Here is a 26,885-nt window from a genome sequence, read left to right as displayed (position 1 = left end):
CATCGAGATTTGGATTCCTGAATCACATCGAGAAGATGGATGCTGAAAATTTGCACGCAGCAGCAGAGGTATTGGTGAAAGTGTACCCGGATGATTTAGAGCTTAGTCTTGACAACAAGTTGGTTAAACTTTTATCTTTGATTGGCCCATACAAAAAAAGCACTATTGAACAGATCAATCACCGGAACTATTTTACTACCAAATTCTTGAAAATCCGTCTATAGAAGCTTTCTCTCTTGAGCATTGAAAGCGATTTACTCAGAGAACTGGATTTTACTTATTTTGAAAATAATTTGGGGGCCTCCACTCCTTTATTTCCCCGAGGCCTCTGGACCTCTAAATTCGGCGCGGGCTACAATCTACAAGTAAGCAGACTGATTACGATAGTAATAATACACTCCCGGAAAATACGCAAACAAAAAAACAAACAATTCTTCACAATACATTCTGTTTCATTGTGCAAGGTAAAAATATCTTTTTTTTTTCTTGAAAACTTTCTTATTTCCTGGCACTCCGCATTAAAAATTTTGAAACGTTTTTCTCATTTATAAGAATGCTAGGTTTCTACTGTCAAAGTTCCTTTAGAAAAACAGGTAAACAACAGAGATTTATAAAAAATGCGGTTAAGCTTATAACGTGACAAATTTTAACTCAAAAATTATATTTTACGGCAGGTAACAAATAGTGAGGATAACTATTAACTATGCACACTCCCTGCTTGAGCAAAAATTAGTTAAGGAATTAGGGGATGTTGCATGTCATATTGTATTAAAAATGTACATACATACATAATATTGTATGATGAAACGCACCAAAAAACCCTCTAAACTATTGAACGTTAGATCTTAAATAGAGTATAATATTTAAAAAACTATTGAAATTTTGCAACACTTTCATATGTAGCGAGTTGACGAAAATAAATGACAACAGTGTTCCCGAAGAATCTAATACCAAAAATTTAGCTCTTGAAATAGTAAATACAAAGTTAGGAACCAATTATAGGTATCATTGGTTTTCATCATTAAAAAAAAAAAAAAAAAAGGAAAATGAATTTCCGTCCGAAAAATAGACACTTTCTATTCTTAAAAAAAAATTCTTTGTGTGATTTCCGATCAATCAGTAAATAATTTTCATTTCTAATCAAAGGCAAACACCATCAAATATCGATTCAAAAATGTTTCCGGATCGATTTGAATAATAGCTATAACTGACCCCTTAAGATGTATACCACATTTTGTTATCGTAATTGCTGACAGAAATCCATATTGTGAAAGCTGTTGCATCATCAAATATTTTTAAAATCAAAATTGAAATATAAATATTATAATATTACAGATATTTTCGCTTGGATATATTCTGTTGGCCCTTTTTTTAAATGTCCCAAAAGGCGCTTTAATTGCAAGTCCGGGAATGTTGTGCACATGTATTACAAATTTAAATATAACAATAATAATACAACTTGTTACCAGTTATCCATGGGAAACGTGAACTTGAAAATGTTGGGTGTTAATTCTGAAAACCCGCCTTATGACTTAAATTATTATCTTAAGCCAAAATGTCCCCAAAACGGCAGTGAATTAGTCACAAAAATTAGTTAATTTAATTAGGCATACTAATGTTCTAAACTTAAAAACTTGTTTCGCTCACTTATCGATGGAATCGATAAACATAACTATATAAACGTTTGCTTCTGCAATCAAAAGAACATACCTATTCAGATTACCGTATTAACTTAACACCAAAAATTTAACTGCTTTGATTGACAGATTTTGTATTCTGTGAAAATTGTTTTTGTATTTTAGCAACAAGGTCATAATTAAAACGAAGTCTTTTTAAAGTTGAAAATAAAAATACATTTTGAGTATTCATAAAACTCTTGGCAAATAACACTAACTTTTCACTCACTTTTATTGAATTTGTTTTGATAAGTGCACTTATTATTTTTAAGGTTGTCACTAAAGGCTTAAAATTTCATTGATAGATGCACAATTGATAGTAAGTAGGTAGGTATTTTGTACGAGTTTACGGAAATCATTAGCTGGTTTTCGGAATATGTTAACTATCCAAATATATTTGATAAGATAGTTCTGATGAAACGCTAAATTTATTAATATGAAATCTAACCGCCACGAAAAAAAAAACAACTCTAAGCCACAGACTTACCTCCTTCGTAGGGACTTATTTTAAAAATGATTAATAATATCGTTTCAGAATTTATTCGAATCGACAGAAATGAAAATATTACCAGATATTGTATGTATATGTAGGTACCTACGTTGCGGTCTTACTAAAGTTCAAATTACCTATAACAATGAATATATGTATATTGTGTGCCTATACAATCTGTATAGGTATAGTAGATACTGATATATTGGAAATTGATTGCTGAAGTTTACTGAGTAAGCTAAAAACTTATCTAGGGAAAGAGGCTGATTCGTAAAACAAATGGACTGCGATTAGCAAAACCTAGTTATTAAACTCGTATTCTCGTTCACTCAATTGTAAATGTGAATCTGAATCATAAAGTTGTTGTTATCAAGAAAATTGAAACAAAACATTATAGGTATAGGATTTTACTGCGTGAGTGAATTTGCTGCCTTCAACACTTATCTTCAAGAACACAATGAAATTAATTTTATTAACTGGTGTTGAGATAATTTAGTTATAGGTAGTAACCGCTTCGATCAAAGGTCAAGAAGCAATTTTTAAGATTTAAATTAACAATATTGAACGATGTGTTAATTTCAATACACATACATACAATTAATAATAATGCACTAGAACAATTAATATAAGAACAATGTTTACAAATTTAAAATTAATTTTTGCGCACGGATTGAAAGTCTTTGTCTGTCTTCTAATACAAAATTTCATCGGGAGCATAAAAGTCTCGTCCTACTAGGCTTAGATCTGGCGTCACTAGCTGAGTTAAGCAATTAAATTAATTTTCTGCCACCAAATTATAACACGGTTTATTATTGAAGAATCTTCTAAGTTCTTAAAATCCCGGGTTTTAGGTATGCCATATTTTGTTAAGGATGAAACTACTTATTTTAGGAACACAGAATATTTCTGAAAATTAGTAAACGCACCATTAATAGTATATTATATAGTATATGGGACAAAATATATACTGCGTTACAAAAAAAAGTGGCGCAGTCATACCGTTTTATTTTTGTAGAATTATGAGCTGCCTCAAAGCCTTCGAGATCGTCACAAAAGATCGGTTAAAGTGTCTTACAGACTTTAATCAGTGTGATAGATTCCCTTGAATTCCTAAACAGTGGGAGGGGTTCAATTGAGAATGATTACGATACTGCACGAGGGAATATAATATGCTAGCCTTCACCAAGATTGAACCGAGGCCCACTAGTGTTAAGTTTTCTTCATTGGTAAGTCCAGGTTTTGTCTACGTTCACCAGATGGATGTAAAAGAGTATCGAGAAGATCAGGTTGGAGATACTATTCGAAAAGAGTTGCCAATCAGGAACATTTTTGGGAAGGTTAAGTCAATTTCCGAGCACGGAATAACTGAGCTTTGCATAGTGAAATGATCGGTGAACTCCATTTCACATCATTTATTGCTGATTCAAGACAATGCGAGACCTCACGTTTCCATTTTCATTACGGACTACTGGAAGAAGTAGAAATCGATGTGATTTCTTGGCCTGACATGATCCCGGGCATGAATATGAATACAAAATGATAAGGAAGCGCCTTGTTCTTCCCGAGACTGGCCAAATTGAGGATTGAGATAATTCGGACGACGTGATCGTATAACTCCTTATTCAAGATATGCAGAGGAAAAATAAAGCTTTGATAGATGTTAGTGTTGAAATAAGATTATCATTTATTATTATAACATTGAGCTTTACTTTGAATTTAACAACGTATAATGAATTCCATATCCAACTCAATTAATTATAATTTGTATTCACTGAATTTATATATAGTTTAATACAATATTGTTATTGGCATCACTTTTATTAAACTTCCTTTTTAATAAAATGTCTGGCTCCTTCTTCTCTTGCCAAATCTCAAACGAGTAAGTTGTGTTTCTCTTTATTTCTTCCTCCTTTAAATCATAGATATCCGCCTAAACTCTGCAACAGGTTATGGGCCCAGATAGCCGCAGCAGTGGAATACATAAAAACTGAGTTGTTAAATACTATTTTTTGTTTTACTTCTGTGCGGGGATTCCGTTGATTTTTTGTTCGATTCCTGTTGGCAATACATCGTGCGAAAGATGTCTGTTTCCATGTTGCCTGTAATCGATCGTCTAAAAGGAAGAGAAAACTTCGATTCTTGGAAGTTTGCCGTGATGAACTACCTGCAGCATGAGTTGCTCTGGAAATGTGTGACGGGAGAAGAGAATGATCCAGTTAAATTGTTAAAAGCGAAATCAAAGTTGATTATGCTAATTGATCCGATAGCTTATGTCCACGTGCGAGAAGCCACTACCGCAAAAGAAGTTTGGGATAACCTCATTGCTGCATATGAAGATTCTGGTCTCACAAGGAAAGTCGGCCTTCTTCGTACATTGGTCACAACCAACTTAAATAATTGTTCTTCGATAGAAGTGTACGTGAATAAAATTATCATGACCGCACATAAATTAAATAGCTTAGGTATGACTGTTGATGAGGAGTGGATCGGGACGCTGTTGCTTGCTGGTCTGCCAGATCATTATAGACCGATGATCATGGGTCTCGAAAATTCAGGTGCAAAGATTTCTGGTGATCTAATAAAAACGAAATTGCTGCAGGAGGAAACGTTGGCGAGTGGAACCGTTGGTGAGGGAACTGTGTTTTTTAGTGGTGCTGGTGGCAAAAGGTACAAGAAAACGAAAAAGAAGCTAGGCCCCCGATGTTATGAATGTAACCAATATGGGCACATCTCGAAAAATTGTACTTCTAAAGGAAAAAATGAGAAGGTACACTTAGTCTCATTGACAGCAAAGGTACAAAATATGGACGAGTGGTACATCGACTCAGGTGCGTCCGCGCACATGACCATGCGCAAAGATTGGCTGAAAAATATTACACCTTCGCTCAATGATGTGGTTACAATTGCGAATAACAAAACTTTAAGAGTTGAATCGAAAGGTGATATATGCATCTATGGTTTTGCAAATAACTCTAGTGCTGCGATCAGCTTAAAAAACGTGTTATACGTCCCAGGTCTATGTGCAAACCTACTCTCGGTAAGTCAAATGCTTAGCAATGGTAAAGAGGTTGTGTTCTCTGGAAACATGTGTAGAATTTTCAATAACACGGGTGAGTTACTTGCCACTGCTACTTTACATGGAAATATGTTTAAATTAGATGGCGCTATTCAGTCAAAAAATATCTGCAAAAATACTTCTTATAACGTTTGGCATAGGAGGCTAGGTCATATTAATTTCGATAACCTTAAAATAATGAAGGACTCCAGTGTGGAAGGCATGGATTTTGTTGACACAAACAAGGAACATTGTGAAACTTGCTTAAAAGGTAAGCAATCCAGGTTGCCATTTAAATCTTCGAGTTCCATTTCTAAGGAGGTGTTAGAAATTGTGCACTCTGATCTTTGCGGACCGATGCCACAAAAATCCTTAGGAGGCGCAAGGTATTTTTTTCTCTTACTAGATGATTTCTCTAGAAAAATTTTTGTCTACATGCTACATTCAAAAACCCAAGTGAAAGAGAAATTTCATGAGTTCAGGCTCCTCGTAGAGAATGAAACTAAAAAGAAAATTAAAATCTTGCGCACAGATAACGGGAGTGAATACTGTAACACTGAATTTTTAAGTTACTTACGAAATGCTGGCATACGTCATCAAACCAGTGCACCGTATACACCGGAACAAAACGGGAAAGCTGAAAGGATGAACAGGACGATAGTTGAACGATCTCGGTGCCTGCTTTTAGATGCGGGATTAAATAAATCGTTTTGGGGTGAAGCTGTTGCTACTTCAACATATCTTATCAACCGAACTGCCAGCAAAGTTTTGAAAGATAAAACTCCAGAGGAAATGTGGTCAGGCAAAAAACCGAATCTCAATAATCTCCGTTTGTTTGGATGTATAGCCATGGTACATATACCGAAACAAAAGAGGACAAAATGGGATTCAAAATCCGATAAATGCATCATGGTAGGGTATTGTGAGAATACAAAAGGATACCGATTGTTTAATCCTATTTCAAAAAAATTAACTATCAGCCGTGATGTAGTGTTTTTTGAAGATGAACTTTATTCAAATAAAATAACTGATACAATTGAAGATATTTTTCCCCAAAGCGTACTAACCTATGAATTTACAGGTGATCATGAAGAAGAAGAGCAGGGCGAAAGCCTAACGTCTGAAGAGGAAAATTCTGATAAAACCGAACAGATATCTATACAAAATGATGTTAATATCTCTGAAAATTTTATCCCTTCAGAATCCGAAAATGAGATGTTCTTCACCGATGATGACGATGACTACACGCCACCCGCAGACCAAGTCACACCAACCAATGTCGATGGCCAATTCCAAAGAAGATCCAACCGCCCACCGAAACCTATAAGACGAGATGATTTCATTTCCTATGCTGCAGTTGCCGAGTGTTTAGGTGATCCGCTTACCTATGAAGAAGCGATTTCGAGAAACGATGCAGTGCAATGGCGAGAAGCAATTAATGCTGAATACGAGGCGCTACTACAAAACCGTACTTGGGAAGAAGTTGAATTACCACCTGGAAAAAGAAAATTAAACTGTAAGTGGGTTTTTAAAACCAAATTGAATCACAAAGGTGAGATTTATAAATACAAGGCACGGCTTGTAGCGAAAGGCTGCAGCCAGAGACAAGGTTTCGATTACACAGAGACTTTTTCACCAGTCGTCCGATATAACTCAATTCGCTTTCTATTTGCCTTAGCCGCTCAGATGGATTTAGATGTGGACCAAATGGATGCTGTTTCCGCTTTTCTACAAGGTGACATTCAAGAGGAAATCTACATTGATCAACCCGAAGGTTATAAGAATGGGAGTAAGGTACTGCGTCTTAAAAAGTCCATTTATGGGCTCAAACAATCTTCTCGTGTATGGAACAAAAAACTCGATGATGAACTGAAGGGTCTTAATATGCAACAGTCGAAGGTTGATCCTTGCATATACTTCATCATCGATGGTCAAAACATATTGATTGTTGCTGTATATGTGGATGATTTTTTAATATTATCCAATAATCAAAATATGAAAAATAATTTAAAGAAAAACCTTATGAATATCTTTCAGATGAAAGATATTGGACTGGCACATACCTTTTTGGGATTGCGGCTGCGCAGAAATCGTCAACAACGTAAAATATGGCTGGACCAGGAGAGCTATATACAAAGCATCATAAATCGATTTAGAATGAGTGATTGCAAGCCGTTAACAACACCGATGGATATCAACCAAAAGCTTTCAAAGAGTATGTCTCCAAAGTCAGAAGAAGAAAGGGAACAAATGCTTAAATGCCCTTATCAAGAACTGGTCGGAAGTTTGCTGTTTGTGGCTCAAGTGTCGAGGCCCGACATTTGCTATGCAGTCAACACTGTAAGCAGGTTTAACAACAACCCTGGCAAGCTTCATTGGATAGCCGTGAAACGAATCGTAAGGTATCTTAAACAAACGTCTAAATATAAACTTTGTTTCCAACAGCAAGAAGACGGTCCTCCACGCATTACTGGCTATTGTGACTCTGATTTCGCAAGCGATATAGATGAACGAAAATCAACATCAGGGTACATTTTTAAGATGCATGGCGGATCCATCTCTTGGTGTTCAAAAAAACAACCGACCGTAGCCCTCTCAACGACGGAAGCAGAATACATGTCATTAAGCCTTTCAATGCAAGAAGGTTTATGGCTTCAAAATCTTCAAAAAGAACTTCAACCGAACTCACCTAAGATGCACATATTTTGCGATAACCAGAGTGCCATACACCTGGCATCAACAAATAGTTACCACAGCAGGACGAAGCACATCGACGTTAAGGTGCGTGTCCATTTGAGAGTAAACGTGCTGAGAGTCGCTCTCAAGCTGCTCTCGAGAGCGATCTCGCAAATGGACATAGTCTGGAGAGTAGCTCGCGGAGAGTTGATAAATTACTCTCGACATTCGACTTTTTTGAGAGGCACTCGCAAGTGGACACATGTGCTTACCACTATCCGAGATAAGCTCGCGGAATACCAACACAGTTCGAATTTTGCGAGTAGCTGTCGAGAGTAAACATGGCATTGGAAACTATGTCTTTTTTAAATTCCCATAGGAAGCTATTGTAATGGGTTCGATTTGTCAAATTGAAAATTTGGACATTTCTCGACGATTCAAGATCCCTAGAACCGAAACAAAAGATTTTAAGAACGATGCCTGTGAGAGCGTGTGCACGTACGTTCGTACGTCCGTGAAGGTGAAAACGTTTGTTAACCCCAAATATCTCACGAACCAAAAACGCTAGAGACTTGAACTAAATTTTATATTATATATTTTAACGTGATACCAAACAAGTATATTTTATGAAAAAATCCAACTAACGGCTTTTTTATAAATCAAAAAAAAACTGAAAATAAATTTGACACCTCGCAAATTGTACGAATAAAAATTGATTTTATCTCCAAAAAAATTTTGTGCAACGGAAGAATAACGTTTTTAACATAATTTTTTGAATAAATTTTGAAAAAAATCGAATTGATAGTTTTTTATAAAAAATAAAAACCTAAAAAAAAACATTACTCAAAGTTGTTACAAATTGAATTTTGACTCAAATAACTTTTCAAAAATTTGAGATTATGGCTTCCAACTTATTTTATCTTACAAGAAATATTGTTTTCAACATTCGGTAGACAGTTTTTTTTACAAAAAAAAATTACTTTCGACTCAAAAAGCTTTTCATAAATTAAAAATATTGTCTTCAAATTTTTTTATTTTACAGAAAATATTGTTTTCGATTTTCTGTAGTTTTTTTTTTATAAAAATCCATATTTTCATACAAAACTAAAATGTACAAAAAATAGTACGCAAATTTGGTAAAAACTGATATTCGGTTCTCGATATCTCGTGAACAGATATTGACTTCAAATTAGAATCCAATTTGCATTTATTTATTTAAGAAATAAAATAAAATGCTGCTAAAATTGGTAAAAATCGTTTTTCAATTAAAAATCTCGTTTACAAAAATAGATTTTGAAGTCAAACTATTTCATCAAATGCAAAATGTTGTTGGTAATTTTTAAATCTTTTAGAATAATTCAACTTCCAATTTTTTTTAACAAAACACGAAAGCCTACAGACCATTTAAGCAAGGCAAATCGACAGACGGGATTGGAAGTAATCAGTGTGGATAGAATACGTGGCCAAGAGATAATATGCTAGCAGAAGAAATCTATCAAGTGGACACGGTTATGAGAGTACTCTCAGCAAGAAAACTCTCAATATTCTACCAGAGAGCTCGCGATAGCAAAATTTCTTAAATTTGGCTCTCAAATGGACAGTCTCCCGAGAGTTGCTATCGAGAGTTAACTAGCAGAAGAACTCTCAAATGGACACGCACCTTAAAGCATCATTACATACGAAATATTATTAACGATGGCAAGATAATATTGGAACATATCCCAACAGAACAAATGGTTGCTGATGCACTTACAAAACCACTTCCAGCGCTGAAGAACAACTACTGTGCCGAGTCTATGGGTCTGTTTAAATAGCATAAATAATTATCTAGAGGAAATGTTGAAATAAGATTATCATTTATTATTATAACATTGAGCTTTACTTTGAATTTAACAACGTATAATGAATTCCATATCCAACTCAATTAATTATAATTTGTATTCACTGAATTTATATATAGTTTAATACAATATTGTTATTGGCATCACTTTTATTAAACTTCCTTTTTAATAAAATGTCTGGCTCCTTCTTCTCTTGCCAAATCTCAAACGAGTAAGTTGTGTTTCTCTTTATTTCTTCCTCCTTTAAATCATAGATATCCGCCTAAACTCTGCAACAGTTAGGGGATACAATACCCACAACTCAGTGAACAAAAACTCATTTATTTTGTGTTTTATTTAAATGTTCTTCTCATTTGTATTTTCTACATACGAGTAAATTAATAATATTAAATGTTAGTAAACAATACTGAATTTAAAAAAAAGTCTTTTTTACGCCATTTTTTTTCTTACTCAGTGTAGAAATCAATTCAATTGTTTTAACTTATCTATAGACAAATTTGTACACTTTTTGATAGGAAGAAAACAAAGAAATGTTTTTAAAATAAACAACCAACATTATAACATGCAAATGTTTTTCAGAGTTACATAGTAGGGCCAATGGTTTTAGTTCGTTTTTCGCTCACTCTGTCAAAAAATTATTATAACTGAAAACAGGGTCCTTGATATGTAACTCGATTCTACTTCTGATTCTATTCGAAACTCATTTCCCATTCTACTTTCAAATTGTACTGCGTATAAAAGTAGAATCGGATGCCGGTTTAACCAACTTGTTTTTAAAAAAAATTCTACTTTTGAATGAGTATCGAGCTGTTTGACAGTTTTAAGAACAAAACAGAAATAAAATATCAATTTTTTGGAAACGAATATTACAATAATGGAGCTGAGTGAGAAAAGTTTAGTACATATACAAATGTACGGTAGAATATTTGAACGCATTCTTAATGAAAAATATGTACTTTAGTTTTAGTTTTGTTAAGAGCTATCGTCTTTCTAGAGACGGATTTATGGTCTTACTTAATACCATATCATCCGACATGACTACTCGCAGAAGACAAAATGCTGATCCGATTATCATTAGGTTATCAGCAGCATTGAATTTTTTGGCAACAGGAGGTTACCAAAACCAAATCGGTGGTGACAAGAACTCTTAAGGGTCATGTGCCCGCTAATGATGAATTTTGAAATGAATGAGAAAGAGAAACGAAAGTCCAAACGCTATTTTTGACAAAAATTACAAATTCCCAGTGTAATTGGGTGGTAGATGGAACTCATATTCAACATTTTACTTACAAAAAAAACTTGTCCCGCAAACACATTTGATGTAGAGTGATTATTTTTGATGTTGCCTTGTTTTGAATTCTACTTTCGAGCTACGTAGTTACTCGGTTATTCCAATAAATAAGTCAAGTTTAATAAGTTACCAATTTATGTATTCATTTTGGACAATTCGTTATATAAAATGTACATTGTTCAACGTCTAGCAAGCAACGATACTCGAATTTAATGCAACAACAAAATCCTTTTAAAAATAAGAGGTGTATTGTTTGGTTTAAGTTACAAACAAAAAACATTATTTTGCTGACAATTTTATTTCCTTTTCTTTATTTCAAGAGTTCAATTAATTTATTTTTCTTTTACAAATGTACATACAGTGTCGGCCAAAACTAAAACAACTTAATTTGTTCTTTTCATGTTGAGTGTATAATCTCTTAGGTTGAAACGTTCTTAGGTAATTTTTATAACAAAATTACCTTACTTTGTATTCACAATAATACGAGTTAAAACAAATGTTTTAATAAAAAATAAATAATAAACAAATAAATAAAAGAATCGCACTTTTCGTGTACTAAATTTTTCTTTGTCTGGCCAAAACTACACCAACTTTTAAAAAAATTCACATTATAATATCAACCTGAATCTAATTTCAATAAGTGTGTGATTATGAATTTTGCTATTTATAAATATACATATAAATTCTTTATTTATAAAAGGTATAACACCAACTTGACAATTCTGCAGTTGATCAAAATTTTGTTTACACTTTACATCTCCTAGACATACTGACCCGAATATCGAACACAATAGCTAGATACATATAAAACATTATTGCAATTTTTATTGACTCGGGCCAAAAAACATGCATATTTCTTGAGACTTTCTTTTCGCTGCCGTTGAAGTTCTACGTCCGAGTGAGAAGGATTTGAATCTAGAAATGAATATATGTATTAAGCTGTGGGTACTGTCGTCAGCGAAGCAGTTTAATGGGTCTGAATCTTGTTTCAAAGAAAATTTTCGGTCTTGAAGTTTCTTTTTCTCACGTATTTTCTCTTTTAAAATCTACAGAGCTATTCAAAATCTAAATAGTTCCTTTTCAACTACATCTAACGGTTTTCAAATAATTTTATAAAAAAATAAGTCTTAATATATTTGATACCTTACTCCACTTATATAACAAGAATATTTATCAAGACATTTTCCCGGATAGTTTAAAACTTGCGGAGATTACTCCAATTTTTTAAAAAGGGGATACAAAATTATTTCTAATTATGGACCTATTTCTATTTTACAGTTTTTTCAAAAAGTTGTAAAACCAAGAGTTGTGAGCTTTTTAGATAGTATTTCGTTTTTCAATGATAAGTAGTTTGGGTTTAGAGCTGGAAAATCGACGGAAGGTGCGCTCTTAGCTCACCGTAGTCTAATTTATGAAAGTTCGAACTAAAACAAATTAACGTGTGCTCTATATCTCGACATAAAAAAGCTGTATCGACCATGAATTATTTTTAAGAAAGTTAGAGAAAACTGGATTACGATGCTTTATGCTATATTGGTTTAGTTCTTAACTTAAAAATAGAAAACAGATTTTCAAAATAGGTTGCAATTTCAGTGAAGTAAAAATATTAACATAGGAGTCCGCAAGGCTCTGTCTTAGGTCCAATATTATTTCTTATTTATATTAATAGTATATTTGCTCTTTATTTATCATTATCAGCGTGTGTTTATTCTAGTCCCACTTTGCTTGATTAAGCATGACTTAGAGTTATTTAGACATTGGTTTGGCATACATAAACTAGTTATTAGTGAGAAAATAAGAATTATGTTTTTCAACTAGCTTGCTGTAGATTTGAGTCTTCCTCTTCTTGTTCAGCATAGTTATGACTGCAAAAAGATCCCACTAAGTAGTATCTCTTGTTTTACCTACGCAGATATACAAGCTAATGCGTTGCTAAATAATGGTTCTTCAAACTATTTTGTTATTGAACAGTTACTGAGTATAAATTTCTTGGAATAAACATTGACGGTAAAATGGACTGGAAAATTCACACTCGAGCATTAAAGAAATACCTACTTTCAACCACTTATATCTTGTTTCATTTGAAAAAAAAACTATGTTGTAAAAAATTAATGGAAACTATTTATTATGGGTTAGTACAATCAAAACTACAATACGGCATAATCTGTTGAGGTGGTTGTTACAAAAATCTTTCGCAACGCAAAGGAATTTAATTAGAAACATTTGGAAGAAAAGAAAATATGAACATAGTTTTCCATTGTTTGTAAACTCTGGTATTCTTCCTCTCAACCACCTTTATTTTTATAAAGTTTTTAAAATATTTTTTGTGAGAAGTGGCTACCTTTTAAGTCACAATATTTCAGTATACGCTTTATGCAATAACAATAGAAACCTTGTCATTATTCCAGCGCACAATACTATTCAATTTTTAATTTTGTTTCCTCAATAGCACCTAGACTTTTTAACTTACTGCCTTATGAATTACGAAGCATTCGCTCAACTCATTTCTTTAACAAAAACATAAAAAATGGATTTTTAGCATTGATCTCAATAAAATCAGTAACATTATCATGATTCTTATCTAATGTTTAGTTCACTATTTTTTTCCTTCATTATTTAAATATGTTTTTTTTGTATAATATCCCTTCAAGTGTTGTAAAATTATATCAAATATTTTATATCTTGAATTTCTTTCGGTACTTTCGATTCTTGTCTTTGGCAACAGATTGTACCTTTGTAAATTATATTATAAATCATGTTAAGTTAGCTTTGTAATGTTTAAATTTAAAATGTATTATATATTTAATATTCTATTTTGGTAATAAGAAAATAAAATAAAAACAGAAATAAAAAAAAAGATTAATGAATATCAGGAAGAGAGTCGGAGACAAAACGGAATTGAAACCATATAATACAAGTTGTATCGAACAGTTAGAAAGGTAGTTTATAATCCAACGAAAAAGAAAAGAAAGCTTGGTGCCTATCAAATGCTTTTGAAATATCAAGTTCAATAATCTTACTTTCTTTAAAACTATGCAGATTTATTTTACTGTTTGGTGAGATACACAATGAGACCACCAGTGGACCTATTGCTACGAAAGCCAAGTCATACTGCCGATCATCCTTCTAACGAAGTTTTAATTTAATCTTTTTCAAAGTTTAAATAGTTCCAATACAAAATAGCCGAAACAAGGTTAATTTATGATTGAAGAAAAGCAAAACCGAATTCAAATGTTAAGAATCGAGCGTCTTACATGGATATTTTTATTATTTTGTTTGGGAACATGTATAAATTAAATCACCTCAATATTTGGCTGTCGAGTGGCAGCTCGAAAAGAAATAACTTATGTTGCATACAGTTTACAAAACTTGCTTCAATACTGGGAATAGCCGCAATTCATGTATTTACAGGTTGTAACTATACGTCCAGCCTTTCCGAATAGGAAAAGCTAAACGTTTTTAAATCCTGGAAAAAAATGTTCATTATAATAAGAAGTCTAATTCACCATATTATAGGTCGTTCATTGAAAAAATAAATAGAACAATATTTAGCGTTTTTCTTCATTTTACTGACCAGCGACCAACCGCATCCAGCGACTGTGAGATTCTTCTTTTCGCCGATGACTTGCTCACACACACTTCATCGAAGTCCTCTATTATTGCAGCCAGAAAGATAGAATCCCATCTTAGCAGACTGTTCCACTTCTATAAGAAATGGGGAATAAGAATCAACACCACGGAATCGAAACTAGTCTGTTTCCGAAGGTCCAGTAACGGTTGAGGTCGATCGGCGACAAGGTGCAGAAGCATTTCTGTTTCACTCAGTGATACCAGCAAAGAGAAATGCCAAATATCTGGGTATTCAATTCAACGAGTTGTTAAAATGCAACGAGTTGTTAAAATTCAACCCCCACTCGAGAGGTGTCTTAAAAAAGGCTAACTTGGCACTGCATCGCCTTAACCCGCTCCTCAAAAGAAGAACGGGACTCAGCCAGCCAACCAAATTGTTAATTTACAAGCAACTGTTACGTCCCATCATCGACTAGAGCTTTCTGGTGTGGTTCACAATCTCAAAGACAGCCATGAAGGAACTTCTCGTCTTCGAAAGGAAAATCCTAAGTCTACGACGAAGCCAAAATAATTCCCTTGGACAAATATCTGTTCCAAACAGCCATGAAGATCACGGGAGAATTGAACAACCACCAAAACGAGCTAATCAGAAGGATGAACTCCCAGCAACGCCACCCTGAACCCAGATATCTTTGTGCTATGGGTATACTAAACGAGGAACTTGACCCCACCATCGACCACCGCTGCTAACAGCCCAACAAACAGACAACGGGGCCTGAACACCCCGAGGATTTAATAATTTTTCATTGATTTTTCTTTTATTTAACAACATTAATATTTTAGTTTATTCTTTAATTTCTAAGAACATTCAATGTATAGATTTAGGCCCCCTAATATGTAATTATAAGTTTAATTTAAGACAATTGTAATATAATGAAAAGTTCAATAAAGATAAATGTAAAAAAAATCGCTGACAACAGTACTCGCACACAGGAATGGTTGAGAGTTGTAAGTCACTAAGGAAGATCGGAAATTTTGCTGCAGAAAATGCATTTTAGAAAATTTCATTCAAAAAATGATGGTTAAAAACTTGTTTTTAGTAATTTTTTTAACTCAAATCTAATGTTCTATAAAGTTGACAGTAAAAATATTCATTCCACACTACTTTTGCTTTTATTGAAGGTAGAGTAGATTTATTAATTAATTAATATAACATCAAAATGAAGTAAGTTACTGGAGAAATGTGTTGAAGCGGATTGTAGCTGTTGTAAAGTTTTTAGCTTCGAGAGGGCTTCCATTTCAAGGTGACAATGAGATCCTCGGATCTTCCAATAACTGGAATTATTTGGGATGCATTGAGTTGCTAAGCGAGTTTGGCCTGTTTCTCGTAAATCATTTAAGCAAATTTGGAAATCCAGGAAGTAGTCATGCGTGTTATCTTTCAGCAAATATCTGTAATGAATTTATTCATGTCATTGGAAGACAGGTTTTGAAATATGTCAGGAAGGTTTTCTGGTCTGCAGGCAAGAATAAAAGAAAAATGTAAATTTGCCACTTTTGTACCATGTGTAGGGCACTCATTAAACTTGGTAGGAGTGCATGCCGCTGAGTGTGTCTTGGAAGCAACCAAATTTTTTGCTATTATTCAAAAATTGTATAACTTTTTTTCGATATCTTCTCATCGATGGAGTGTGTTGACTGCTCATTTAGGTCCAAAAAAAGTTTTAAAAAGTAGTTCTCAAACAAGATGCTTTAAGCGTTTTACATAAAGGTCATCAAGAAATTGATGAAGCTTTGCTGTCTATCAAAAACAATTTAGGACAGGCACGAGAGGCGAGAAAGCAAGCATTTAGTATTCGCGAAAAATGTCCAAAAACAAAATATTGCCCTGGATGCAATAGATGAATTTATAATTGGACTCAGGGACAATTTTGATAACTTTGATTTATCAGGCAGACAAAAAAATCCGTAATCCGAATATAAAGACTATTCTGAAAGGATGAAGTGTGCTCACGCCAGACTTTTGTTTGATGGCTCTGGACCCTCAATAATTCTGACTGCGAAAGAAAGATTTAAAATTGAAACTTTCTTCCCATTGTAGACACCCTAAACGTTCGTTTGAAACAGCGACTAGGTTCGTATACAAAGATTGGCCAACGTTTTGACTTTTTTCGATTAAAAAATCTGAACTCAGAAGACTTAAAAGAGAACTGCAAATGTTTTGCTAAATTTTAAAAGAGTACTTGAAAATTATCGATTCTAAAATGAAAAAACTCACAACTTTCTAGAGCTTTGTAATAAAATTGAAGATGAATGTTAAAATTGCACTATGAATTTTCTTAAGTATGATGGTGACCAATTGCAGTGGGAAACGTTCCTTCTCTATGTTAAAATGAATCAAAAAGGAACTAAGAACTACAATGATTCAAGAAAGATTGACATGTTTGTCGCTGATACCAATCGAAAGCGATTTTGAAGATGTGATCAATGATTTTGCTAATCTCAAGATTAGACACCTTCAATAAATATTTCTTTCTTTTACCTGGAAAAATATAAAATATAGTCTGTGTCACTATATTGTTCTTTAATTTACATTCTCAATAACTTATTTAATTGTCTGTTATTTAAATTTTGTTTATTTTTGAATTTTTATATGAAATTTTTATTTTTGTTTGTATTTTGTTTAAAAGGCTGCAATACCTATTTATCTTTTTAATGAATTAAAAAAATGTTTTATTTAAAAAATTAAAAGAATTAATATCACATGAAAAGTTAGCCCGCCCTGCAGTTTTGCGTATCCCACGTCATGCGCTGTGCATTTCTGGCGCTAAATTCCGGGCGGCTTATTATATCAATTAAATTATTGATTGAAAACACTACGCTGCTCATTTTTATTGAAGTGTGATACATGCTTAAAGTTGGCTGAAGTATCCTCTTGAGACTGTTTAATTCCCAATGTCCTTATTAAAAACAGTTTAACCTAAGAAATTGTACACCAAGAATAAAAACAACAAATTAAGTGGCTTTACTTTTAGCAGACACTGTTTTTACATAGGTATTTTTGGAAGGTACAAAGTCAACTTATAAATTCATTCATAAAATTATAGCGACCTTACATCTCTTAGTGATGCCAGGTGAATGCAAGGCTATGTTACTATTAATCGCTGTTTCTTGTTGTTTATTTATTCGAAAGAAAATATAAATGTTCAAAACCAAAAATTCAAACTTGTTACAAAAAATTTTCAAATGACTATGTTTCGGAAAATTAAATAAGTACATAGTTTTCTCGAAAGTAACAATAAAACTAACCTTCTGGCTTCGTTGTTTTGTGCACAAGGAGCTATAAATAAATTATTTTTCATTTTTATCACATCACATCACAACGCACATTAATTAACATTCGTTATTTTCTCTCGCTTTTGAGGAGATTATAAAAAGAAACATCAACTTTATCTTACGTTTGTTCAATTATATTAATTAGTAATATTGACAACAATTTTTAATCGGAATATTTTGAGAAGAGTAGTGTAGTTAATTCAACTTTCTGTTACGCATTAAGCATTTTTATATGAACACAATTTTTGCAATTTTTGTTTTACTTGGTCCATTAACCTTCATACAAAGAACCTGTTTATATCAATTTGAAGTGATGTGATGAGATGCGATGATGAGTGAGTCCGTGTTAAATAATTATCAGATTTTATTTTCTACATTTGTTAACACTTAAAAAATAAAACAATTAGAGTTTACATTGTTTACTTAGCAGTACCAAGTATGTACGTAGTTTTCATGTATACTAGATTGAAACCATCGATCAAAACAAAACAATCTAAGTTACAAAATTGAGCATCTTTGTACTATACATTCGATGTTCTTGTTTTTATAAACACCGCAGTGTCAATCAAGTCATCAAAACAACCTTTGAAACTTATTACAATATGATGATACAGGTACAACTAGCTCATTTGTCGTACAAGTTATTGTCTGACTTTAAATAAAAAGGTCAATAATAAAAGTAAGATTAAGTCAAACCCTCTAGGTCACATATAGTTTATAGAGATTAAAGTATTTACAGGGAAACGGTTTGTTTTATACGAAAAATAAAATCTTGTAATGATCTCAAAGGTCGTTTATTCAAAACTCAAAATAAACACAGAATAACAATGTATAAAGGGTGTATTTTAAGACGTGTGGTTTTCAAGAAGAAGTACACAGTTCATAATGTTATGGTCAAGAATTTAGCTTTATTATAAAGGCATTAGGCAGGTTTAGACAACATAAGGGACTTCATTTGCAGTCAAAAGCCTTATTTATTTATTTATTCGTCTTAAAAGTTACAATTTTCTTCTCTGAGCAAGAGGTTTCATATCAATTAAAATACACCTCGTCTGATAAGATGGAACATTTGAATAACCAAACATTTTTCGTAAGGCAAACTTTGTGAACCTTTTTTGAATATTTTCTATACGACGAATGCGCTAGACGCGGTATAGGGGCTCCATATAACAGTACAATATTCTAAATGTCTTCGGAAGAGCCTAGAATAAAGAGCTTTTTAATGTATAGGGGTCTTCGAAATCTTTTGAATGTCGAAAAACAAACCCTAGCATAGTGTTTGCTTTGAGATCGCATGGTCTATGTGATTTGAGAAATTATATTTTTTTATAATTTTAGAATCGAAGATTACGTCTAGATCCTTATGGATATCAAGTCTTTGTAAAATGTCGTTTTCAAGTTTATAATTGAGCCGTTTATTTTGAAGTGGCATAAGTCACTTTTTCAAAAAAAATCGAGTAAATGGCAACATTAAATACAATTGAACGGTATCTTTTCATTTTTAAAAAATGTCTCGAATTAAAAAAAAAGTGATTTATGCCACTTTCAAAATAAACGGCTCAATTATAATTTAATGGACTGTGATTTTTAGAAAATGTCACAACGCTACATTTCCCATTGTTATTACATTATTTAATTAAATTATTTAAATCCATTTTAACTTTTTTTGCATCGTTAAGTGAATTTATAGAACTGAATATTTTCAAATCGTCAGCAGATAGAAGATATTTAGAAAAAGTAAGATGTAATGGTAAGTCGTTAATAAAAATGATAAAATTAATTGGTCTAAGGTTGCTACCTTGAGGAACACCAGAAAAATTAATAATTTCCTTAGATAAGGCACTATCAATTTTTACCACCTGTTTTCTACCTACTAAATTACTCTTTATCCACATTAGGATCTGAGAGTGAAATCCATATCCCTTTGCCTTTGAAAAATCAGTGTAAATAGTGTCAACTTGAAAACGCATTTCCATCTGTGATAGACAAAAATTTGAAAATATTGACAAATTTGTTGTAGTGGATCTACCTTTTAAGAAACCCTGTGGGTAAACTGAAATTTTATTTTCAATAACATTATACAATTTGATTTTTACTACAGCTTCGGAAACCTTAGGAATTAACTGCAGTTTTTCAATTGGTCTGTAATTTTCAATCGAACTTTTTGTACCTGATTTATGAAGGGGAGTTATTATTGAGTATTTTCATTCATCTAAGAAAGCACCATTACTTAAAGAAAGGTTAAATATTATACAAAGTGGTGTAGCAAGAATATCAGCACAAGTATTTAGAAGAATTGGTGGAATATTGTCTGGTGAAATAGAAAAACTGTTTTCAGGAGATAAAAGTACTTGTAATACATCGTCCACAGATAACTGCAAATTACCAAGATCAACCATAGGATCTGAATGTATTGTGTTAGCATAGTCTAATTTGCGATTAATAAAATTAGATTGAAAAAACGACGCGAAGTTATTGCAAATTATATTAATATCATCGGACAACACCTTATTATAAGTTATGCTAGATGGAATCCTAGTTGAGTTTTTTTTTTCGTGTTAATAAATGCCCAAAAACTCCTAGGGTTTTTTTTTAAATAATCGATTCAAGAGACGAGATGAATTGCTTGTATACAAATTTTTTCAAAAACTCATACTCTCTTCTAATTTGTTTGAACTGTTCATTTAAAAGAATTGAAGATTTTTTAATTTTATTAATTAAATTTTTCAGTCTTGATATACTTTCGTTGAACCAAATAGGTTTATTTGGACTTTTAAATAATTGTTTTGTACGAACGTAAGAAGAAACTGCTGAATCTAAAATGGTCCGAAACAGAGTAAAAGCTTGTTTAGTATCCTTACCGCTTGAAATATGTTGCCAATCTACTGTGTTTAAATAAGTTTTTATGGAATTATAATCAGCTTTTTTAAAATCATACAATTGTTAATTATTTTTCGATTTAGATTCATTCAAAATGGAAAAATTAAAAACTGTTTCAACTGCATTGTGATGAATGCTATTTTCTAACATTTTATAGGATTGTTCATTACATTGTGTTTCAAGGCAATTATCAATAAAAATTGAATCCAAAATACAACAAAATCCTCTAGTTTGACAATCCTTGCGAAAGACATTGTATTCGGAAGGGAAATATTCACCATTCAAAAAGGTATTATTTAACCAAGTTTCAGTTAAAGCTATAATGTCGTATGGGCAGTCCTGGGCAGCAATAAAGAAATCCTCCGATTTGGTTTTCATACTGCTCGCATTATGATAAAAGATGGAAAAACACTTGTCGTTGATATGTAATTGTAAATTATGTATTTATTTGAATTTATAATTTTATGTATAGATCTATTACTCTCTGACTCTCCTTTACATTAAGGTTATACTATGAGCGTCGGGTGTAGGTACCTGAGTTTTAAGTTTGAATGATGTGAGTCAGTGAGGTTTAGATCAAGGTACTGCAAACATTAAGATTACTAAATAAACTTAAACAGAAATTATAACGAAACACGAATTGTTTTTTTTTATTAAGAACATATTAGTCGTATTTGAATGTTAATTTAGACCAAGGCAACTTGTAAGTTTTGCAAGTGTCATGAATTTCAAATTCATAACTTTACTTCGCAAACCTCTACTTTAAGTTCATAGTAAAAAAGGACCAACAAAATTATTGTCTACAAAACACTCCTCCAGGCAAGCTACAAATCCATCACGATTTTTATTTTGTATTGTAAAGAAATATTAGTTATTTCTTTTCCAAATTGACAAGGAACCCTTAAAGCATAACAGTAATAAAGTTTAGCTTTCAGTTGAATGAAAAACATAATCAACGGTTTTTTTGAAAGAAGTAGATAGACTTGACTTAATAGTTAGGGAGATTTTTCTTGACTAACTTTCCAGTCTGCTTTCCAATGAAATTACCCTAATTGGAAGGTAATATTTTGGCAGCTGGCCAATCAGATACTAGAAACTTGCGTAACTTTCAAGTCCCTTATGTTGTCTGAACATGCCTATTGTTTTAAAAATGATTTGGGCCAGTGGTCGCCGCGGCTAGCTCGAATGTATTTCATCCCAGAGGCCCGGTTCTCGACCACTTTAAACAGCAACTGGGCAATATTTCAGTTATAGCACGACGAATATTCTCTTTTAAGGCATCAATCATCTCGGGCTTAACTGCGAAGACAAGGGACTTCTTCAAACTCTACCAAAAATAGTCCAGCGTTGTTAAATCGCTATTATTTTGGTAATAAATTTGCAAACGTTGTCTAGGATGAAGTCTATTTGATATATAAGCCAGCAAACCAGCATAAATCAAGTGACAGCTCTTAAAAGAGAACTCCGAAAAAAGTATTGCCAGATTCAAAACCATACGTCTAGGAAAAGCACCCACTTCCTATGTTTTTAACTTCTCATTTATTAATCGGCCAGATTTTTCAAGTTGAAAATTTTGGTATTTCTCATTGTTCCCAAGCCCATCGTGTTTAGTGGAAAGCCAGTGTACGTTCGGTTTCCTATTTACTTTCAATGCAAGTCGTATTTTATGGACAAGTTGTATATTTTAAGATAGCAGTAATGCTTAGAAAAACAACTTTTTATTAATTTTATAACTTAACTTACCTACTCATAATATAACTCTTAAAGTTTATATATTACAAGTTTTTGAAATATCCAATGATTTTACGACTAATGAGAAAACAAAACGTTTTTTGTAATCTAGTGAGGAGTACAGCGAGGTAGTAAGCGTCATTTCAGACTGAATCGCTCGACTTTGTATCTATTTTTTCATAGCACTATTTTAAATATTGAATCCACTTAAAACTCAATAATCAAAGTGGAAACTTCAAAACTGAAGCAAAAAGTGAAGATAATTACTTTCATTATTCTAAAAGAATAGGTATTAAGCTGTGGAATCTGGTTTGTTTATTGTTTAATAACCTCATTTTAGATGAAAGTTCTCCCCACAGTGAAAACAACTAAGAAAGAACCAATACTCAAGTCTAGAAACTAGTATTAATGAAAATCGTGCGCCTCGATACACTATTCGAAGCAGAGTTGAATCAAATATATGTAGGTAGAAAAAGTTAATTGTTTGAATACCATTAGGAAAGAGAAATTGTAAAATTTACCGACGGAGCAGTTCTACAAGAAAAACCTGTACCTGAAGAGAAGTTCTCACAACAGTTCTTTTTGACGACGACAAGCACTTCATCGATGATGAACCATCGGAACGAACATTGTCAGAGCGCTAATCCGTGTACAATAGAAATAATTTTACAAAGCCAGCGCAATCACTTTGTTAAAAGGGGTCTCAAAAGACGATTCATTTTTAATAAATCGATTTCTTATTGAAATCATTCTTTTTTTTAAATGGGGTTATAAGAACGATTTTAAAATGTTGTTAAATAAAAAAAATGGATTTTATAAAGCGAGATTATAAAAGAAATAGATTTTAGGAAACAAGATTTTGAAGATGGTATCTTAAAAATAGGGTAGCATACTTGACCCGTTCTGCACCCTGATGAAGTAGTGTTTTCACTATACTTTACGATTTTAAGAATACTTAATTTTTAGAGCAGAACATGGATATGTAGCGTTCGGAGGTCAAGCTCGAAAAACCTGGATGAATAATTAGGCTTCGTAAACAACTCACTACAATGAACTCCAACTGCAGTCAATGAACGAAAAAAATTGCCTTCACCTCAAAAAAAATCCAACAGTTTTTGAAAATTGACACACTTACTAAAAAAAAAAATGTTGTTCCACAAGATTCAAGCTCATTCAATTTTATAAAAAAGGTTTTAATGAGTTTGTTCGTATCTTTTATATAAATAATAAAATAACTCTAGAGGCAGTAAAGAGAAACATAGGTTTTTTCGGTTTTTCGGATTTATCTTGAAAACTATTTGTAGTATCAAAAAATAATCTTCTACAAAATTAAAGCTTGTTAAATTTCCCTAAGAAATATGATATTAATTTGTTTGTATTTGTTTTAGTTTGTAAAATAACTCTATTGGCATTTATGTATTTTTTTCACACGAGAAGAAAGCTTATTAAATTTCCTGAAAAAAATATGGTATGCATCTTTTCGTGTCTGTAATTTTCCACAAAAAAAATTAATATTCAATTGCCTAAAGAATGACCGTTGTATCAAGTTTTTTTATCATCTCCAACGATGCCACTCGCTATTGACATAATTTAAATTATAACTGGGAATGGAGGATGAATTTGGAACCAATATTGACAGCTTTGCAATGTTTGTACTATGTCTAAATTTACGTGCCTCCCCAAAATCTTAATGGTGCTCACTAGTAGAAAAAAAACGCCAGTGAATTCTTCGAGTGATGAGCTAATTTCATGAGTAGCAGTCAGCCCAAGAACCCATTTGCCCTTTAAAATCATCTGGGGTCATCACAGAAGGCAGTTTTATCATGTCCTGCAAATACAGGTGACATGATTTGGCGCATGAGAAATGGCCGGTGGCATGGAAATATGGAATCACATTTCTTTGGAACACGCATTCACATTCTAAAAAACTAAATTTTTGAATCCACCATCTGTTTTCTGAATTGTTTCCAAAGGAAGTACATACTCAAATTTCTCCAGTTGATTTAGCACAAGGTAGTTTTTTCAGCTTTTGAGTTCGTGTGTCGGTTTCTTTTTTTATGGAAGTAGGTGCAGCGATGCATCTTATTTCGCTCAGAGAATTAAAGTATTTAGTCCATCTAACGTTCCTAACGTAACGACATTAAAGTCCGCATTATCAAACACAAATTGGTTAAATGAACCGCTCAAATCTGGTCGCGTATGACAAAAAGCTGATATCTCACTCAATTGAGCATTCATAGTATGAAGAACAAAACCCTAAGCATGATATAAGGTTTACCATCTTCTTAAAACCAAGCTTTCTGTATATAAATAAGGCAACGCTGACTAGATTTGGAGACATGAATGATCTGGGGCGCGCATCTGATATAATGCTATGCCCTTTGGGATGCACTTCCATTTTCTATTTTCAATGTCCGTTTTGTATATTATAAGAGTTTCCATCAGAAACGATTTTAGGGTTTTAGGTACACAATCGTCATCAACGTGTTTGAAAAAAATCATCAAATGTTGACCTTAAATTCCGATAGTTTTTTGTCTTTAGGAAATTGAATAAGCTTTAATTTTGTAGAAGATTATTTTTTACTACGACAAATAGTTTACAAGATAAACCCGAAAAACCGTATGTTTCTCTTCACTGCCGCTAGAGTTATTTTATAAATTATAAGAGATACGAACAAATTCTCTGATGCTTTTCTTTATAAAATTAAATGAGCTTTAATTATGTGGAACAACATTTTTTGATACGACAAAAAATTTTCGAAATAAACGTTAAAAACTGAAACAAACTCCATGTTTCTCTTAACTGCCGCTAGAGCTCACGTCGGATTCTTGGGGACTTTTTGTTGGGTCCAGACTACTCTTAGTAAGTGTGCTAAGTTGCAAAACTGTTGGATTGTTTTTTAAGTGGACTATATTGGCAAATATCAAATTATGAAAATTAATGATAATATTTAATGGCAGACACAGTTTGTGCATTAGGAAAGGAAGAGTAGAATTAAAAGGAGGTTTTTTTCAATGAATAGGTAAGACAGAGTGTGATCAAGCATTCCATATTCGTGTAGTACGACACAAGAACGAGAATTGAGAATACAAGACTATGCTGATTAGCACTAGTGGAGGCACGAGTATTACGGTTAAATTTTTAAGCGAAAGATTGCAACAGACTATTAAGGAGAAATGAAAATTAAGACAGTTTTTAAGCGACGTTAATAAATCAGGGATATTTTTGTCATCAATCATTTTGACCAGTCTTCTTAGAATACTGTCTTTAAGCCCTAAGTAAGTAACTGAAGTTATATTCAAGCCTTAGATTGATATAATTTTAATAGATATTAGTCAGAAAAGCGGGGGAGCAAATATATTGCGCCATGATCGTTCCATCATAAGACATGGTTGGTGATTCACATACTGAGAATGTTGTTATCTTCAGTTACTTTGATGATTGATGGTTGCCAAGTAGTTTAGCATAAGTGTTGAAGAGTGGGATTGGTGAAAAAAGCTTTTGATCATATCGGCACTGGGCCCTGCGTCACTATTAAGGAATTATTTTGACTAGTTAAAGATTTTGAAATCTTGCATTTCTGGAACTCTTTTTTTCTTTCGCAAATTTAACATAATGGATGTGTCTAGAGGAAATCAGGTATAAATGTAAATAACAAACCAATAGCTTTTTTTTCTCTACTGCGACTATTTATACCCCTATTATGGTTGGCGAATCGAAAGTTCGAAGTGAGTTATTTTCATTAGCGAACTAACACTTTTGACATACCACGGTTGGCGAACTTTACAATTCGAGTTCGAAATTCAGTGCTACCATACAAAAAAAAATAACAATAAATAAACGTCACCTCATAAAATTTCAAAAAACTGCTGTTTTCATTAATTGATAATTTTCATATTTAATAAAAATACAAAATAAACCAAAATGATAAGCAACATAGAATTGTTTTTTGGAGAAAAAGAAAATTAAAGAAAAAAGTTAGAATGCTTCTACTGCGCAAGAATATTCGAGACAACCCTAATTTCTTGGAACTCCCTAATCATCTGTAAGTAGATCAAATATTTTGTACCTACTGGAAGTTATTTTACTTCCTTAAGTTTCAGATCATATTTTCGACTAAATAAGGAAGCATTTGTATTCGTATTAAACAGTTGGAAGGCCAATTTAAGAATGCAAGCACCTCATTAATCCCTGCTACACTAATATATTTTGCTAGTGGTAGTTATCAGTTCAGGGTAGGAAATGATTTTGACTTAGGCCTGTCACAATCCTCGGTTTCCTTAGTATTAAAAGAAGTTGTGTGTGCAATTGAGACAAATTATGTCCAAGCTGGATCAG

The 26,885-nt window shown here is 32.7% G+C and overlaps 1 protein-coding gene across 4 annotated transcripts in view; it reads right to left on the bottom strand.

Annotated features, from left to right (window-relative positions):
- The window catches only part of LOC129949366 (ATP-binding cassette sub-family G member 4), a 29,503-nt gene extending 11,458 nt beyond the window's left edge, over window positions 1-18,045 (bottom strand). The window contains exon 1 of one of the 4 annotated variants that reach the window (XM_056060769.1): window positions 17,909-18,045. The gene's annotated coding sequence lies outside the window, so the exon portion shown is untranslated. Of the gene's footprint in view, window positions 1-1,710; window positions 1,830-1,905; window positions 2,126-2,163; window positions 2,270-17,908 lie in introns of those variants that run through there. The other 3 variants (XM_056060771.1, XM_056060768.1, XM_056060770.1) reach the window with 3 other exon arrangements.
- Window positions 18,046-26,885: the final 8,840 nt, after the last annotated feature.

The sequence above is a fragment of the Eupeodes corollae genome, chromosome 3 (assembly GCF_945859685.1).
Source record: "Eupeodes corollae chromosome 3, idEupCoro1.1, whole genome shotgun sequence".
Taxonomy (NCBI): Eukaryota; Metazoa; Arthropoda; class Insecta; order Diptera; family Syrphidae; genus Eupeodes; species Eupeodes corollae.
Note: the sequence above shows the minus strand (reverse complement) of the source record. Positions and strands in the feature narration are given on the sequence as shown.